The sequence below is a fragment of the Sinohyriopsis cumingii genome, chromosome 5 (assembly GCF_028554795.1).
Source record: "Sinohyriopsis cumingii isolate HCF-2022 chromosome 5, ASM2855479v2, whole genome shotgun sequence".
In the NCBI taxonomy this organism is placed as follows: domain Eukaryota; kingdom Metazoa; phylum Mollusca; class Bivalvia; order Unionida; family Unionidae; genus Sinohyriopsis; species Sinohyriopsis cumingii.
The window spans coordinates 127,927,252-127,943,974 of record NC_142965.1 but is presented as its reverse complement, the minus strand read 5'-3'; the positions used below and the strand labels follow the sequence as shown (position 1 = coordinate 127,943,974).

General features: G+C 34.4%; 3 non-coding genes across 3 annotated transcripts; all 3 read left to right on the top strand.

The window, feature by feature from the left end:
- The first annotated feature begins 7,308 nt into the window (after nucleotides 1–7,308).
- Nucleotides 7,309–7,380, top strand: Trnad-guc (transfer RNA aspartic acid (anticodon GUC)). The gene has a single exon. It is a non-coding gene; the product is annotated as a tRNA-Asp (tRNA).
- Nucleotides 7,381–10,013: 2,633 nt separating this feature from the next.
- Nucleotides 10,014–10,085, top strand: Trnad-guc (transfer RNA aspartic acid (anticodon GUC)). Its single transcript has one exon. It is a non-coding gene; the product is annotated as a tRNA-Asp (tRNA).
- A 1,784-nt stretch (nucleotides 10,086–11,869) lies between these two features.
- On the top strand, nucleotides 11,870–11,941 carry Trnad-guc (transfer RNA aspartic acid (anticodon GUC)). Its single transcript has one exon. It is a non-coding gene; the product is annotated as a tRNA-Asp (tRNA).
- The last annotated feature ends 4,782 nt before the right edge of the window (nucleotides 11,942–16,723 follow it).

Genomic DNA, 16,723 nt, shown 5'->3' with positions numbered 1-16,723 from the left:
GTTGATAAGATTTGTGTGATCGCATTCATATATAAGTGAGATATATTTTGAGTGTGTGGATAACTTTATCCACCACACAATATATTATTTTCTGTGATAATGAATACAAAGCCTGGTCGTGCTGCACGTGCAGCACAAGGAGCTGACTCACACTCTAATGACACCAGTGGAATAGCTAACAATAAGAATGGCATGTCGAGTAACATTGATAGACAGACAGGAGCTTCTCGTCGTTTTGGGAAAGAATGTACCGTGGTGATTGATGTAAAGGATGTGAAGAAAATAAAGGCAAGTGATATTGTTAGAAGTGTAGAAGAATTAACCGGAGATATGTCGGTCTATGCAGTTGTGCCCAAAGGTGCAAATTTGTATGAGGTCACACTACCGAGCAAGGAAGTAGCATATAATACCTTGTGTGGAATTGATATTGGAAGTGAACACTTTGATTGTACTCTATTATATTCAGACACTATTATAGTGTCAATTCTTCATTTACCAGCATACATCAACGATGATGATATAAGTATGAAGCTCGGTGAATACGGAGTAGAACTTCTTTCTCCCATTCAACGCAGATATTATCCTGGAACTAGTGTGGCTGATGGGACTCGTTATGTAAAATGTAAATTTCCACAGCAGGTAAAATCCTTGCCTTACAGTCTGAAATTTCAGACTGTTAATGGACAGCAATACTTTAGAGTATTACATGATAATCAAGTTAAGGTATGTTCTAGATGTCTAGATCCGGGACATGTTATAAAAGACTGCCCTGATTTTGTATGCTACAAGTGTGGGGAGCAAGGCCATGTAGCAAAAAATTGCACAAGGCAAAGATGTGATAGTTGTGGAAGTTTTCCTCTTATGTGTACATGCAGGATATGCGACAAATGCCACAAAGAGGCGCAAACATGTATGTGTTACAGAGAGGCCATTGCAGGCATTCATTCGCAAGTTGATGATGATACGAGGGAAGACATATTGGAGTTACCGAGTGACGAAGATGATAAAGAAGAAATTGAGAATGCAAAAAAAGATAATGAGAGTGGAGAAAGTGGGGAAGAAAAAGAAAGAAGTGGAGTTGATATGACCAATGTAGAAATAGAGGAAGTAAACAACAATCATACAATTGGAGATGGATCGGGGACAGATTCAGATGATGACAGGAAGATGGCTGCAGACGTTGTTGAAAGATCAAACGAATCACGTACATGTCAAGAAAACGGTACTAATATCGAAAATTTCAAAGTAGTACAAAGGAGAAGGAGAAGGTTTAATCCAGTACCTAACATGAAATTGAATAACATGCGACGAACACCTATTATGAAATGATCAAACACTCAACATTTTTTAATACTTTCAATACACTCATCATAATCATGGCTTTAAATATTGTATCTCTAAATGTAAATGGCTTGCGTAATTTGAATAAACTAAAGTCTGTTTTAGAAATATTTAAAGAGAAAAGAGGCCATATTTTATTATTGCAAGAAACCTTTTGGGATGATGAGTTTGTTGAAAGTGTTAGAGAAAATGAGATTTGGAATGGTGACATATTTTATAGTAATGCAGACAATAGGAGGGCAGGTGTTGCTGTTTTAGTAGTGAGAGAATTGAGAAATCAGGTGACACAAGAAATTATTGAAAAGGGTAGGATTTTACATCTTAAAATAGCTATTGATGATAAAGTGATTGATTTAATCAATATTTATGCTCCAAATGTTGTGAAGGAAAGGTTTAACTTTTTCATGAAGCTAAATACATATTTACATAACAGTACTAGTGATAGCACTATCCTGGCTGGTGATTTTAATACAACTTTAGCCGGTATTGATCGACATAACAAAGCCTTACATATTGATGATGTAGCAGTGCGTGAACTTTATAAAATTATTCATGATAGGAATATTACCGATTTATGGAGATCACGAAATCCTAGTACTCGTAGTTTCTCCAGAAAACAAGTTGTACTAGGCGAAATGAAGCAGAGTAGAATAGATTATTTTTTGATTTCCTCAAAACTGCATTCCAATGTGCAAATATTTATTATGCAGATACATCCTTTAGTGATCATTCTTTTGTATACCTTAAACTAAATACCTGCAAAGTGGAAACAGGGCCCGGATTATGGATACTAAACAACAATGTTCTTTTTGAGGAAAAATATGTACAAAGAGTGAAATCAATTCTTACCGAAGGAAAAACTGACGAAATGTATTTCAGGGAACCACTCATTTGGTGGGATAATGTAAAATACAAAATTAAAAAATTTTCTCAAGTATACTGTACAAGAAGAAATAAGGAAAGATTACAAGAATACTTTACATTGCAAAATAAATTAAAATCATTTTCAGAAAAAGTCGCAAATAAAGAATCATATGACATTACAAATATGAAGAACTAAAACATCAGCTAAGTGACTATGAAACTGAATTTTGTCGGGGTGCTATTTTGAGATCTAAGTCGAAATGGGCAATTGAAAGCGATAGAAATACTAAATACTTTCTAAATCTTGAGAAATATCGACACAACAAAAATGTAATCAATGAATTGATTGATGATGATGGTGTAATTATTTCAAATACAAGCGGGATCTTAGATGAAATACATCAGTTTTATAGTCATTTATATTCTTCGGTAACTGTTGATGATAATTGTACTGATTCACTTTTAAATTTTGTAAACTGTTCTGTATCTGATGAGGATAAAGATATGTGTGATGCCATAATAACAGTTGATGAAATACATACAGCTATAAAAGGGATGGCTAAAAATAAAAGCCCCGGCCCGGACGGATTGACAGTAGAGTGGTATTGTAAATTTTATGATTGTATATATGATATTCTGTTGCACATCTTTCAGAGTGTTAAGAATGACAATATTATGTCGAGATCAATGAGATTTGGGGTTATATCACTTATTTATAAAAATAAGGGGGATAATAGAAGATTGCAAAATTGGCGTCCTATCAGTTTACTTAATGTAGATTATAAAATTTTGGCAAGGATTTTGTCTACACGTTTAAAAATGGTATTACCCAAAATTATTTCTCAAACTCAGACATGTTGTATAGTTGGGAGAGATATTGCTGATACTATAGTCACTGTAAGAGATATTATAGATATGGTTGAGAGAGACAATCTTGAGGGATATATCTTAAAAATTGATCAAGAAAAAGCGTTTGACAGAGTTTGCCACTCATATCTGATTTCTGTTTTACGAAAGTTCGGTTTTGGTGACAATTTTATTCAGTGGATAAAGATATTTTATAATGAAATTAAAAGTAGTGTTAAATGCAATGGTCATCTAACGAAACCCTTTTTAATTAAAAATTCAGTCAGACAAGGTTGTCCTATATCAGCAATGTTATATGTATTAGCAGCAGAACCCTTAGGACTCGCTATCAAAGCAAATTCCACTATCAAAGGTATTCCACTCCCACTGTCTAGTAATACAAGTAAAGTTTTTCAACATGCAGATGATACAACCTTGACATTAGCGGACACACAATCCATTAATCAATCTTTTAATGTACTTGACTTGTATTGTAAAGGATCTGGTGCAAAGGTGAACAAGGAAAAGACAGAACTTCTGTGTATTGGATCTGGTAAACTTACTGATGATTATTGCAAACAATTACAAATTCAAATGTGTGATCAAGTCATCTTAATTTTGGGAGCTTATGTTGGAAAATGTGCAAAGTTATGTGAGCAACTGAACTGGAATGATAGATTGTCTAAAATTAAAAACTTATTGCAACTGTGGTCACAGAGATTTTTGACAATACAAGGAAAAGTAACAGTTGTTAATAACTTATTAGTTTCTAGAGTATTGTACATAGTGTCAGTTCAGCCTCTTCCTGATATGATTGCTGATGAATTGAAGCAATTATTTCTCAGATTTATCTGGTCAGGAAAGTCCCATTTGGTTCACTATTATACAATAATTGGTGATAAGCGAAATGGCGGACTACAGTTAACTGATATAAAGATGAAAATGTATGCATTCAGACTAAAATTTTTAAAAAGATACTTTGATGTGAATTGCCATGCTATGTGGAAAAATACCTTTGATCACTTTTTATCTACTGTCCTGAACATGAGGTTGACCAAAGAGTTGTTTCTCATGTCTTTAAATAAGCAACAATTGAATACCCTACCTATATTTTACAGAGAAATGTTTCATGCATGGGAAAAACTTAGAAATAATATCGATACAAATATTGATGTGAGGAATGTTTTTGAACAACCTCTCTTTTTAAATCCTAATATTACATGTGCTGGTAAAACGTTGTTTTTCGCAGAATTTATAGAAGCAGGAATTGTTCGTGTTCAGGATATTACATATGAATTTGTACCTGGAATACTACCTTATAGAGCTATTCAAGAAATGATATACAAATCAAATTCTGAGATCAAAACAGATAAGATAAAAAAAGACTATAATTGCATAATAGAAAGTATACCATTAGGCTGGAGAAATATTGTTGCAACAGAGTCAAAACCCACTGTAACCAATGGGAGAAATAATATGTTTCTCAGAGTTGATACAAAATTATATGACCTCTGTTTATGTACAACACAACTATTTTACAAGCTTTTATGTACGTTGATTTTTCAAGAACCAGCTTCTGTTTCCTTTTGGAGTAAGATATTTAGTTTGGAAAAGCATAAATACTGGAAATTGATACACCTACCTTTCAAGACCCCAGATTGTATAGATTTGGATTACAGAATAATGCACAATCGAATATTTACAAAAGAGAGACTAAAATACTATGGCAAAATTGATAATGACTTATGTCCAGTGTGCCAGTTGGAAACAGAAGATTTATTTCACATGTTTTTGAAATGTCCTGAATTAAGCTCTTTTAAGAATTATATTGTATATATAGTTGAGATTCTTTTTAAAAATTGTAGAGTTGGTGTTCTCAATAGCACTTCTTTTGAACAAAATGCTCATGATAGGATATAACAAAGAAACAAAATCAGTAAATAGTTATTTTTTGAACTACATTCTGAGCATTGCTCGATTGTGCATTTACAAAAGAAGAAACATTATGTCTTTATTAGGGAAACAAATAGACATAGAAAGATTGTTCCAATATTTGACTAAAAAATATATATTACATGCGTATCAACATTACAAAGACAAAAATCAGACTTTGATTACGAAGTATTTTGTAAAAGATAATCCTTTAATGAGAATAGAAGAGGATAAAGTGTTTATTACTTTGTAGAATCATTGTTTTGTACTATAGCATTACAAAATAAAATTTTAGAATCATTGTTCTGTAATATAGCTTAACAAAATACTATTGTAGAATCATTGTTTTGTAATATAGCATTACAAAATACTATTGTAGAACCATTATTTTGTAATATACCATTACAAACTACTATGTACATACTGACTGTATATTTTTAACTTATATACTGTACAAAGCGTTTTTTAAATAAAGAAAGAAAAAAAAAAAAGTCTCCCCGCCTGTCACGCGGGAGACCGGGGTTCAATTCCCCGCCGGGGAGTCCTAATAATTTTGGTATCCGTTTATTATTTAACACCCGTTGCGATCAGAAATATACATGAAGTAATTGCTTTCCATATCATCGAAAATATTTTGTAGTTTTCCTCTCTTTTAGCATTGATCTGATTTCACTCCTTAATTCTATGCAAGCGAGAGAGACAGATAAATGAAAAGGACAAAGAGAATATAGTTGGCTTGTCCTTTTACTAGAAATTGGGGACTAGTCCACTGTATAACGTGCAATTTTAGAAACTGAAATTTAGCATCACATTCGTATAGCTCTCCTTTTCAAGACGCTGTGAGTCTCTCTGTCAATATGTGTGTAGTTAACATATCTTTAACAATTTTAGTCATATCGGTACGATGTCTGCAGTGTGGTAGATTATAGTGATAGCTAGCACAGTTTTTCAGAAGAAAAAATTCCAATTTGTTTTGAAATCTATACAATTCACGAAACCTTTCAGTATTTCTCTTTGCAATATATAGCTGCGTTAAGGTAGTTATTTATACTTCAGATTATCCCACCAAATAGCTGGTTCACTAAAATTCATTTTCTTCACTTTTCCATCAGTGACAATATATTTTACCATCGTACGTATTCATTCTCACAACGGATATTATTATTTTATATTCATAACCCATGCCCTGTTTGTACTTTCCATGTATTTGATATAAGATATACGAAGGAATGGTCTCTAAATGGTGCATCTATGAAATAAATATTTTAAACACAAGGATGCAACTTGGAGGAAATAAAAAATAATACACCCTGCTCTGTCCCACTTCACCTTGAACCTGACAAACTACCAGAATTTCGTGATCTTCAAAGATGAACAATATTCCAATCATCCATAACATTATGCAGCTCTTGGACAACAACATTCTCGGTAGGGATGTCTTTTTATGTCAATCAATTCCGCTCACTGTTGTATTGAAATAACCTGCCAAGATAGCACTATCACTCGTATTATTGATTAAGCATGCAATTCATCTTAGGAAGAAACAAGGACTTTTCATATAATATAATTGGCGCAAAAATATTTTTCAAATGGATCTTTATAATGTAAGTTTCTACTTTACGATGTTTCGTAGCACCTTTTTCGGCAAAGTCCCGTTTCACGTGATTTTTCAGCTGTATCTGCGCACTTCAAGAGCAACACTAGCTTCCCTATAGGAGGCATTACGATACAAAATGGTACCATTCCAAATATCATCTCTCATATGCCTTTAGGAAAAACTTCACCTGATTCTTTTTCTTTAAATAATTACAAAACTGACAATTTTTAAAGGCATACTATTAATGAATATGGTCAGAGTAATAGATAACGCAGCCATTATGAAATTTTTTGACGTGGACATAATTTGTGTTTCTTTTGCATTTTAAATTAGACGCATGTTATACTTTCCTTCTCCTTTCCTTGTGTATCCTACTTGATAATAGAAAATCCCACCAGGCTAAGTCCTTAATGTTCTACTTGTCTCTGGCCATGTGAAGAGGAATACAACACTAAATCGGCCGTTTTAATTATGATTTTCAGATAGTCGAAAGATATACCCAACTCAGCCCACTATGCAGAATAGTATAAAACATCACATAAATTGCACAAAATTCATGTTTACCTTAAATTCAGACAGAAACAAAACATCGGCCATTTTAGACTAAGTCTTTGCATGTGGTCTTTCCATCCAGCGTATCAATGAAATATTTAGCGCGTATACCTACGAGGTACAATAGGAGTTATAGAGAACATTTACATAGGACAATCTTGTATATCATTCGCAACTCCTCGGTAGTATAGTGGCAAGTATCCCCGCCTGTCACGCGGGAGACCGGGGTTCAATTCCCCGCCGGGGAGACCTAATATTTTTGGTACCTATTTGCTATATAGCACCGTTGGTGATCAGGAATATGCACGAATCACTTGCTTCCCTTGTCATCTAAAACTCCTTTTTTGCCCCTTCCTATTAGTATTAACGTCAATTCACTCCATACTTCGTAGCAATCGGGAGAAATAGAAAATGGAAAGTATGACCTTGTAGGTTTGCTCTTTCAGTGAAAAATGGGACCTACTCCATCATATAACGTACAATGTCATAAACTGAATATAAGCATACAAATCATAAAACTCTCTCTAGACGGATTATTGTAAACTTTCTATTTATTTCTACCTATTTATTTACCATATTTATTCTTCCCTTTCATTGACTATACTCTGAACCAGGGTCAATATACAGCATTTGAAAAATGTTTTATAAAAGGAACAGGGGAATATTAAATTGAGGAGAGGAATATCGAATTCATGCGCTCCGTTTCAAACCAAATGATATCGAAAACTTGAGGCCTTTTAGCATTTTTATTATTATTTGTTTATCCAAAATCTAAAAAGTGAAAGTTAGAACACTCAAACTTTCAAATAACTGCAACTTTTTGGATGGTGAGAAAAGTGGTCAGCAATGTTAAACCTAAACTTGGTGAATTTAGACTTTTAGCAAAACCTTTGAAGTCTAAAAGTTCAATATTAAACTTTTTGCAACTATTTAAAACTGCTGAAATTCAAATTTTCCATCTAAAAGACTAAGAAAGCTTTAGACTTAAAATAAGAAGATTTACGCTTACCCATGGAATGCATTGTCATGTATGAGTTACCATTCATACTGACCATAACCAACTTTATCATTCCCGAATTCATCTTCGCAAGCCATCATACGATATGATAACGTCTACTACACCTTGGCGGATACCTTGGCGGATCGAGCAGATATTTCTGAGCTTCAGCTCTGTGAATTTCATCAGATACAGCGACAAGCCACCACATCCAATCAAAATTAAATTGATCAAATTTCAACACTCTTCCTACATGATCGAAACAAGGGGAGAATACAACATGAACGGACTGAAAAATAAGCAATTTTTCACTGCCAGTACGTGTTTGCAGAAATACCTTTACTGAAGTTTCTATCTGGCACGTAGTCATACTTTCCACGTCAAACTTACAAAGTAACCTTTCTGAAGTCAATTGCCTCCACCATTTTCGGCCGATGTATAATACACCACTGTTAGACGCTATGGGTGAGTTGGCATTACATACTAAGGGATTCAAGACGCGAAATGCAATAGATGTCGCTAGGAAAATGCGGAAAAATATCAGCTCCGTCCGTAAAGGATATATGGGGTTGACATATCGGAATTTCGGCCAGCGAAGATGTCCTGATTCGATTTCTCTCTCTCTCTCTCTCTCTCTCTCAGTTTCTGGTTTCCCTTTCAGCCTATAACAGAGAGAGAGAGAGAGAGAGAGAGAGAGAGAGAGAGAGAGAGAGAGAGAGAGAAGGGACACATGATCATCTGAGATAAACTTAAAATATAAATACATACATTCAAACAGATTTGGCTTCATACACCATCTGGATTAAATAGATTAAAAACACCTAGTGAAAGAATAGACTTAAAGATTTATGGGTAGCTGCCGCCCAATATGTGTGTGTCTGTGCGTGCACTACTGCACTGGCATTAATACATCGCGCTAATCGTTTGGGATTTGTGTCTTAGGTATAATAATAATAATAATAATAATAATAAAAATCAACTAATAATAAACTATCTTAAAGGAGGATAACACATCTGATCATGGCTGACCCATCGGCCATGTTCTCCTCAGATTTTGTAATCGGCTATGATAAAAATAAAAAAATAAAAAAAAAATAAAAAAATATTTAAAGTACATAAATATTTAAAACAAAATAAGAACGAAAAAAATAATACACAAAATAACAATAGAAGACCATGCACATAACCAGGTATCGTCGCACACTCATTCGTACAAATTTATGCATACTCTAACATCGAAAATACTCTCAGTTTAACTGGAAATCAGTTGATTGGCACACATTTTGATCAGCAAGGGTGGTAGATAACAAAAATTACAACTGCTTCCCCGGGTGATCGTGATCGTCTTCCTGCTATTATACAATTTTCCTATTCCTTCTGTCTTTTCTGCTTTGTCCTATGGGTTTCATTCACGTAACATTTATTGAATAGTCATTTACAGTAACAAAATATAATACTACTCTACTACCAATCCATGCAAAGAGAAGACATTTAGTTTGAGACATCCCATTTACAGCTGCATGTATTTCAGCAAACGTTATTATACCAGCACACATTTGGTCTTTATCAGGTACAGAAGAATTTCAAGTATTTAAAAGTGATTCTTTACAGTTTTAACCAATAGTGACCGATGAATGGAAATTACATTAAGACTGATCTATTTCATGTGATATTTGATTTGTATTTGAAATCATTACATCATCGTCATCAATGAATTCATTAATCACTTATTTATTTTGTCGATCATTTTCAAGATAAGAAGGCACTTGGTATTTCTATGGCTTTTCAAGAAAAGTTTACTAAGCCATGACACACATCTTGATCAGCATGAGGTAACGATGAATTTACAAACTAAAGGACAAGCTTACTGCATCCATTCATACCTCCTCGGTAGTATAGTGGCAAGTATCCCCGCCTGTCACGCGGGAGGCCGGGGTTCAATTCCCCGCCGGGGAGTCCTAATAATTTTGGTATCCGTTTATTATTTAACACCCGTTGCGATCAGAAATATACATGAAGTAATTGCTTTCCATATCATCGAAAATATTTTGTAGTTTTCCTCTCTTTTAGCATTGATCTGATTTCACTCCTTAATTCTATGCAAGCGAGAGAGACAGATAAATGAAAAGGACAAAGAGAATATAGTTGGCTTGTCCTTTTACTAGAAATTGGGGACTAGTCCACTGTATAACGTGCAATTTTAGAAACTGAAATTTAGCATCACATTCGTATAGCTCTCCTTTTCAAGACGCTGTGAGTCTCTCTGTCAATATGTGTGTAGTTAACATATCTTTAACAATTTTAGTCATATCGGTACGATGTCTGCAGTGTGGTAGATTATAGTGATAGCTAGCACAGTTTTTCAGAAGAAAAAATTTCAATTTGTTTTGAAATCTATACAATTCACGAAACCTTTCAGTATTTCTCTTTGCAATATATAGCTGCGTTAAGGTAGTTATTTATACTTCAGATTATCCCACCAAATAGCTGGTTCACTAAAATTCATTTTCTTCACTTTTCCATCAGTGACAATATATTTTACCATCGTACGTATTCATTCTCACAACGGATATTATTATTTTATATTCATAACCCATGCCCTGTTTGTACTTTCCATGTTTTTGATATAAGATATAGGAAGGAATGGTCTCTAAATGGTGCATCTATGAAATAAATATTTTAAACACAAGGATGCAACTTGGAGGAAATAAAAAATAATACACCCTGCTCTGTCCCACTTCACCTTGAACCTGACAAACTACCAGAATTTCGTGATCTTGAAAGATGAACAATATTCCAATCATCCATAACATTATGCAGCTCTTGGACAACAACATTCTCGGTAGGGATGTCTTTTTATGTCAATCAATTCCGCTCACTGTTGTATTGAAATAACCTGCCAAGATAGCACTATCACTCGTATTTTTGATTAAGCATGTAATTCATCTTAGGAAGAAACAAGGACTTTTCATATAATATAATTGGCGCAAAAATATTTTTCAAATGGATCTTTATAATGTAAGTTTCTACTTTACGATGTTTCGTAGCACCTTTTTCGGCAAAGTCCCGTTTCACGTGATTTTTCAGCTGTATCTGCGCACTTCAAGAGCAACACTAGCTTCCCTATAGGAGGCATTACGATACAAAATGGTACCATTCCAAATATCATCTCTCATATGCCTTTAGGAAAAACTTCACCTGATTTTTTTTTCTTTAAATAATTACAAAACTGACAATTTTTAAAGGCATACTATTAATGAATATGGTCAGAGTAATAGATAACGCAGCCATTATGAAATTTTTTGACGTGGACATAATTTGTGTTTCTTTTGCATTTTAAATTAGAAGCATGTTATACTTTCCTTCTCCTTTCCTTGTGTATCCTACTTGATAATAGAAAATCCCACCAGGCTAAGTCCTTAATGTTCTACTTGTCTCTGGCCATGTGAAGAGGAATACAACACTAAATCGGCCGTTTTAATTATGATTTTCAGATAGTCGAAAGATATACCCAACTCAGCCCACTATGCAGAATAGTATAAAACATCACATAAATTGCACAAAATTCATGTTTACCTTAAATTCAGAAAGAAACAAAACATCGGCCATTTTAGACTAAGTCTTTGCATGTGGTCTTTCCATCCAGCGTATCAATGAAATATTTAGCGCGTATACCTACGAGGTACAATAGGAGTTATAGAGAACATTTACATAGGACAATCTTGTATATCATTCGCAACTCCTCGGTAGTATAGTGGCAAGTATCCCCGCCTGTCACGCGGGAGACCGGGGTTCAATTCCCCGCCGGGGAGACCTAATAATTTTGGTACCTATTTGCTATATAGCACCGTTGGTGATCAGGAATATGCACGAATCACTTGCTTCCCTTGTCATCTAAAACTCCTTTTTTGCCCCTTCCTATTAGTATTAACGTCAATTCACTCCATACTTCGTAGCAATCGGGAGAAATAGAAAATGGAAAGGATGACCTTGTAGGTTTGCTCTTTCAGTGAAAAATGCGACCTACTCCATCATATAACGTACAATGTCATAAACTGAATATAAGCATACAAATCATAAAACTCTCTCTAGACGGATTATTGTAAACTTTCTATTTATTTCTACCTATTTATTTACCATATTTATTCTTCCCTTTCATTGACTATACTCTGAACCAGGGTCAATATACAGCATTTGAAAATGTTTTATAAAAGGAACAGGGGAATATTAAATTGAGGAGAGGAATATCGAATTCATGCGCTCCGTTTCAAACCAAATGATATCGAAAACTTGAGGCCTTTTAGCATTTTTATTATTATTTGTTTATCCAAAATCTAAAAAGTGAAAGTTAGAACACTCAAACTTTCAAATAACTGCAACTTTTTGGATGGTGAGAAAAGTGGTCAGCTATGTTAAACCTAAACTTGGTGAATTTAGACTTTTAGCAAAACCTTTGAAGTCTAAAAGTTCAATATTAAACTTTTTGCAACTATTTAAAACTGCTGAAATTCAAATTTTCCATCTAAAAGACTAAGAAAGCTTTAGACTTAAAATAAGAAGTTTTACGCTTACCCAAGGAAGGCATTGTCATGTATGAGTTACCATTCATACTGACCATAACCAACTTTATCATTCCCGAATTCATCTTCGCAAGCCATCATACGATATGATAACGTCTACTACACCTTGGCGGATACCTTGGCGGATCGAGCAGATATTTCTGAGCTTCAGCTCTGTGAATTTCATCAGATACAGCGACAAGCCACCACATCCAATCAAAATTAAATTGATCAAATTTCAACACTCTTCCTACATGATCGAAACAAGGGGAGAATACAACATGAACGGACTGAAAAATAAGCAATTTTTCACTGCCAGTACGTGTTTGCAGAAATACCTTTACTGAAGTTTCTATCTGGCACGTAGTCATACTTTCCACGTCAAACTTACAAAGTAACCTTTCTGAAGTCAATTGCCTCCACCATTTTCGGCCGATGTATAATACACCACTGTTAGACGCTATGGGTGATTTGGCATTACATACTAAGGGATTCAAGACGTGAAATGCAATAGATGTCGCTAGGAAAATGCGGAAAAATATCAGCTCCGTCCGTAAAGGATATATGGGGTTGACATATCGGAATTTCGGCCAGCGAAGATGTCCTGATTCTCTCTCTCTCTCTCTCTCTCTCTCTCTCTCTCTCTGTTTCTGGTTTCCCTTTCAGCTTATAACCGAGAGAGAGAGAGAGAGAGAGAGAGAGAGAGAGAGAGAAGGGACACATGATCATTTGAGATAAACTTAAAATATAAATACATACATTCAAACAGATTTGGCTTCATACACCATCTGGATTAAATAGATTAAAAACACCTAGTGAAAGAATAGACTTAAAGATTTATGGGTAGCTGCCGCCCAATATGTGTGTGTCTGTGCGTGCACTACTGCACTGGCATTAATACATCGCGCTAATCGTTTGGGATTTGTGTCTTAGGTATAATAATAATAATAATAATAATAATAATAAAAATCAACTAATAATAAACTATCTTAAAGGAGGATAACACATCTGATCATGGCTGACCCATCGGCCATGTTCTCCTCAGATTTTGTAATCGGCTATGATGAAAATAAAAAAATAAAAAAAAATAAAAAAAATATTTAAAGTACATAAATATTTAAAACAAAATAAGAACGAAAAAAATAATACACAAAATAACAATAGAAGACCATGCACATAACCAGGTATCGTCGCACACTCATTCGTACAAATTTATGCATACTCTAACATCGAAAATACTCTGTTTAACTGGAAATCAGTTGATTGGCACACATTTTGATCAGCAAGGGTGGTAGATAACAAAAATTACAACTGCTTTCCCGGGTGATCGTGATCGTCTTCCTGCTATTATACAATTTTCGTATTCCTTCTGTCTTTTCTGCTTTGTCCTATGGGTTTCATTCACGTAACATTTATTGAATAGTCATTTACAGTAACAAAATATAATATTACTCTACTACCAATCCATGCAAAGAGAAGACATTTAGTTTGAGACATCCCATTTACAGCTGCATGTATTTCAGCAAACGTTATTATACCAGCACACATTTGGTCTTTATCAGGTACAGAAGAATTTCAAGTATTTAAAAGTGATTCTTTACAGTTTTAACCAATAGTGACCGATGAATGGAAATTACATTAAGACTGATCTATTTCATGTGATATTTGATTTGTATTTGAAATCATTACATCATCGTCATCAATGAATTCATTAATCACTTATTTATTTTGTCGATCATTTTCAAGATAAGAAGGCACTTGGTATTTCTATGACTTTTCAAGAAAAGTTTACTAAGCCATGACACACATCTTGATCAGCATGAGGTAACGATGAATTTACAAACTAAAGGACAAGCTTACTGCATCCATTCATACCTCCTCGGTAGTATAGTGGCAAGTATCCCCGCCTGTAGACTTCCGGTTATGACATCAGAAGGAAAACACGTTTGATGATCGCTCCGTGAATTTTCCAGTTTTTTTCCTTTAATAGACATTTTTGCTGTCTTAATTTGTTACAGGTACGTTGATAAGATTTGTGTGATCGCATTCATATATAAGTGAGATATATTTTGAGTGTGTGGATAACTTTATCCACCACACAATATATTATTTTCTGTGATAATGAATACAAAGCCTGGTCGTGCTGCACGTGCAGCACAAGGAGCTGACTCACACTCTAATGACACCAGTGGAATAACTAACAATAAGAATGGCATGTCGAGTAACATTGATAGACAGACAGGAGCTTCTCGTCGTTTTGGGAAAGAATGTACCGTGGTGATTGATGTAAAGGATGTGAAGAAAATAAAGGCAAGTGATATTGTTAGAAGTGTAGAAGAATTAACCGGAGATATGTCGGTCTATGCAGTTGTGCCCAAAGGTGCAAATTTGTATGAGGTCACACTACCGAGCAAGGAAGTAGCATATAATACCTTGTGTGGAATTGATATTGGAAGTGAACACTTTGATTGTACTCTATTATATTCAGACACTATTATAGTGTCAATTCTTCATTTACCAGCATACATCAACGATGATGATATAAGTATGAAGCTCGGTGAATACGGAGTAGAACTTCTTTCTCCCATTCAACGCAGATATTATCCTGGAACTAGTGTGGCTGATGGGACTCGTTATGTCAAATGTAAATTTCCACAGCAGGTAAAATCCTTGCCTTACAGTCTGAAATTTCAGACTGTTAATGGTCAACAATACTTTAGAGTATTACATGATAATCAAGTTAAGGTATGTTCTAGATGTCTAGATCCGGGACATGTTATAAAAGACTGCCCTGATTTTGTATGCTACAAGTGTGGGGAGCAAGGCCATGTAGCAAAAAATTGCACAAGGCAAAGATGTGATAGTTGTGGAAGTTTTCCTCTTATGTGTACATGCAGGATATGCGACAAATGCCACAAAGAGGCGCAAACATGTATGTGTTACAGAGAGGCCATTGCAGGCATTCATTCGCAAGTTGATGATGATACGAGGGAAGACATATTGGAGTTACCGAGTGACGAAGATGATAAAGAAGAAATTGAGAATGCAAAAAAAGATAATGAGAGTGGAGAAAGTGGGGAAGAAAAAGAAAGAAGTGGAGTTGATATGACCAATGTAGAAATAGAGGAAGTAAACAACAATCATACAATTGGAGATGGATCGGGGACAGATTCAGATGATGACAGGAAGATGGCTGCAGACGTTGTTGAAAGATCAAACGAATCACGTACATGTCAAGAAAACGGTACTAATATCGAAAATTTCAAAGTAGTACAAAGGAGAAGGAGAAGGTTTAATCCAGTACCTAACATGAAATTGAATAACATGCGACGAACACCTATTATGAAATGATCAAACACTCAACATTTTTTAATACTTTCAATACACTCATCATAATCATGGCTTTAAATATTGTATCTCTAAATGTAAATGGCTTGCGTAATTTGAATAAACTAAAGTCTGTTTTAGAAATATTTAAAGAGAAAAGAGGCCATATTTTATTATTGCAAGAAACCTTTTGGGATGATGAGTTTGTTGAAAGTGTTAGAGAAAATGAGATTTGGAATGGTGACATATTTTATAGTAATGCAGACAATAGGAGGGCAGGTGTTGCTGTTTTAGTAGTGAGAGAATTGAGAAATCAGGTGACACAAGAAATTATTGAAAAGGGTAGGATTTTACATCTTAAAATAGCTATTGATGATAAAGTGATTGATTTAATCAATATTTATGCTCCAAATGTTGTGAAGGAAAGGTTTAACTTTTTCATGAAGCTAAATACATATTTACATAACAGTACTAGTGATAGCACTATCCTGGCTGGTGATTTTAATACAACTTTAGCCGGTATTGATCGACATAACAAAGCCTTACATATTGATGATGTAGCAGTGCGTGAACTTTATAAAATTATTCATGATAGGAATATTACCGATTTATGGAGATCACGAAATCCTAGTACTCGTAGTTTCTCCAGAAAACAAGTTGTACTAGGCGAAATGAAGCAGAGTAGAATAGATTATTTTTTGATTTCCT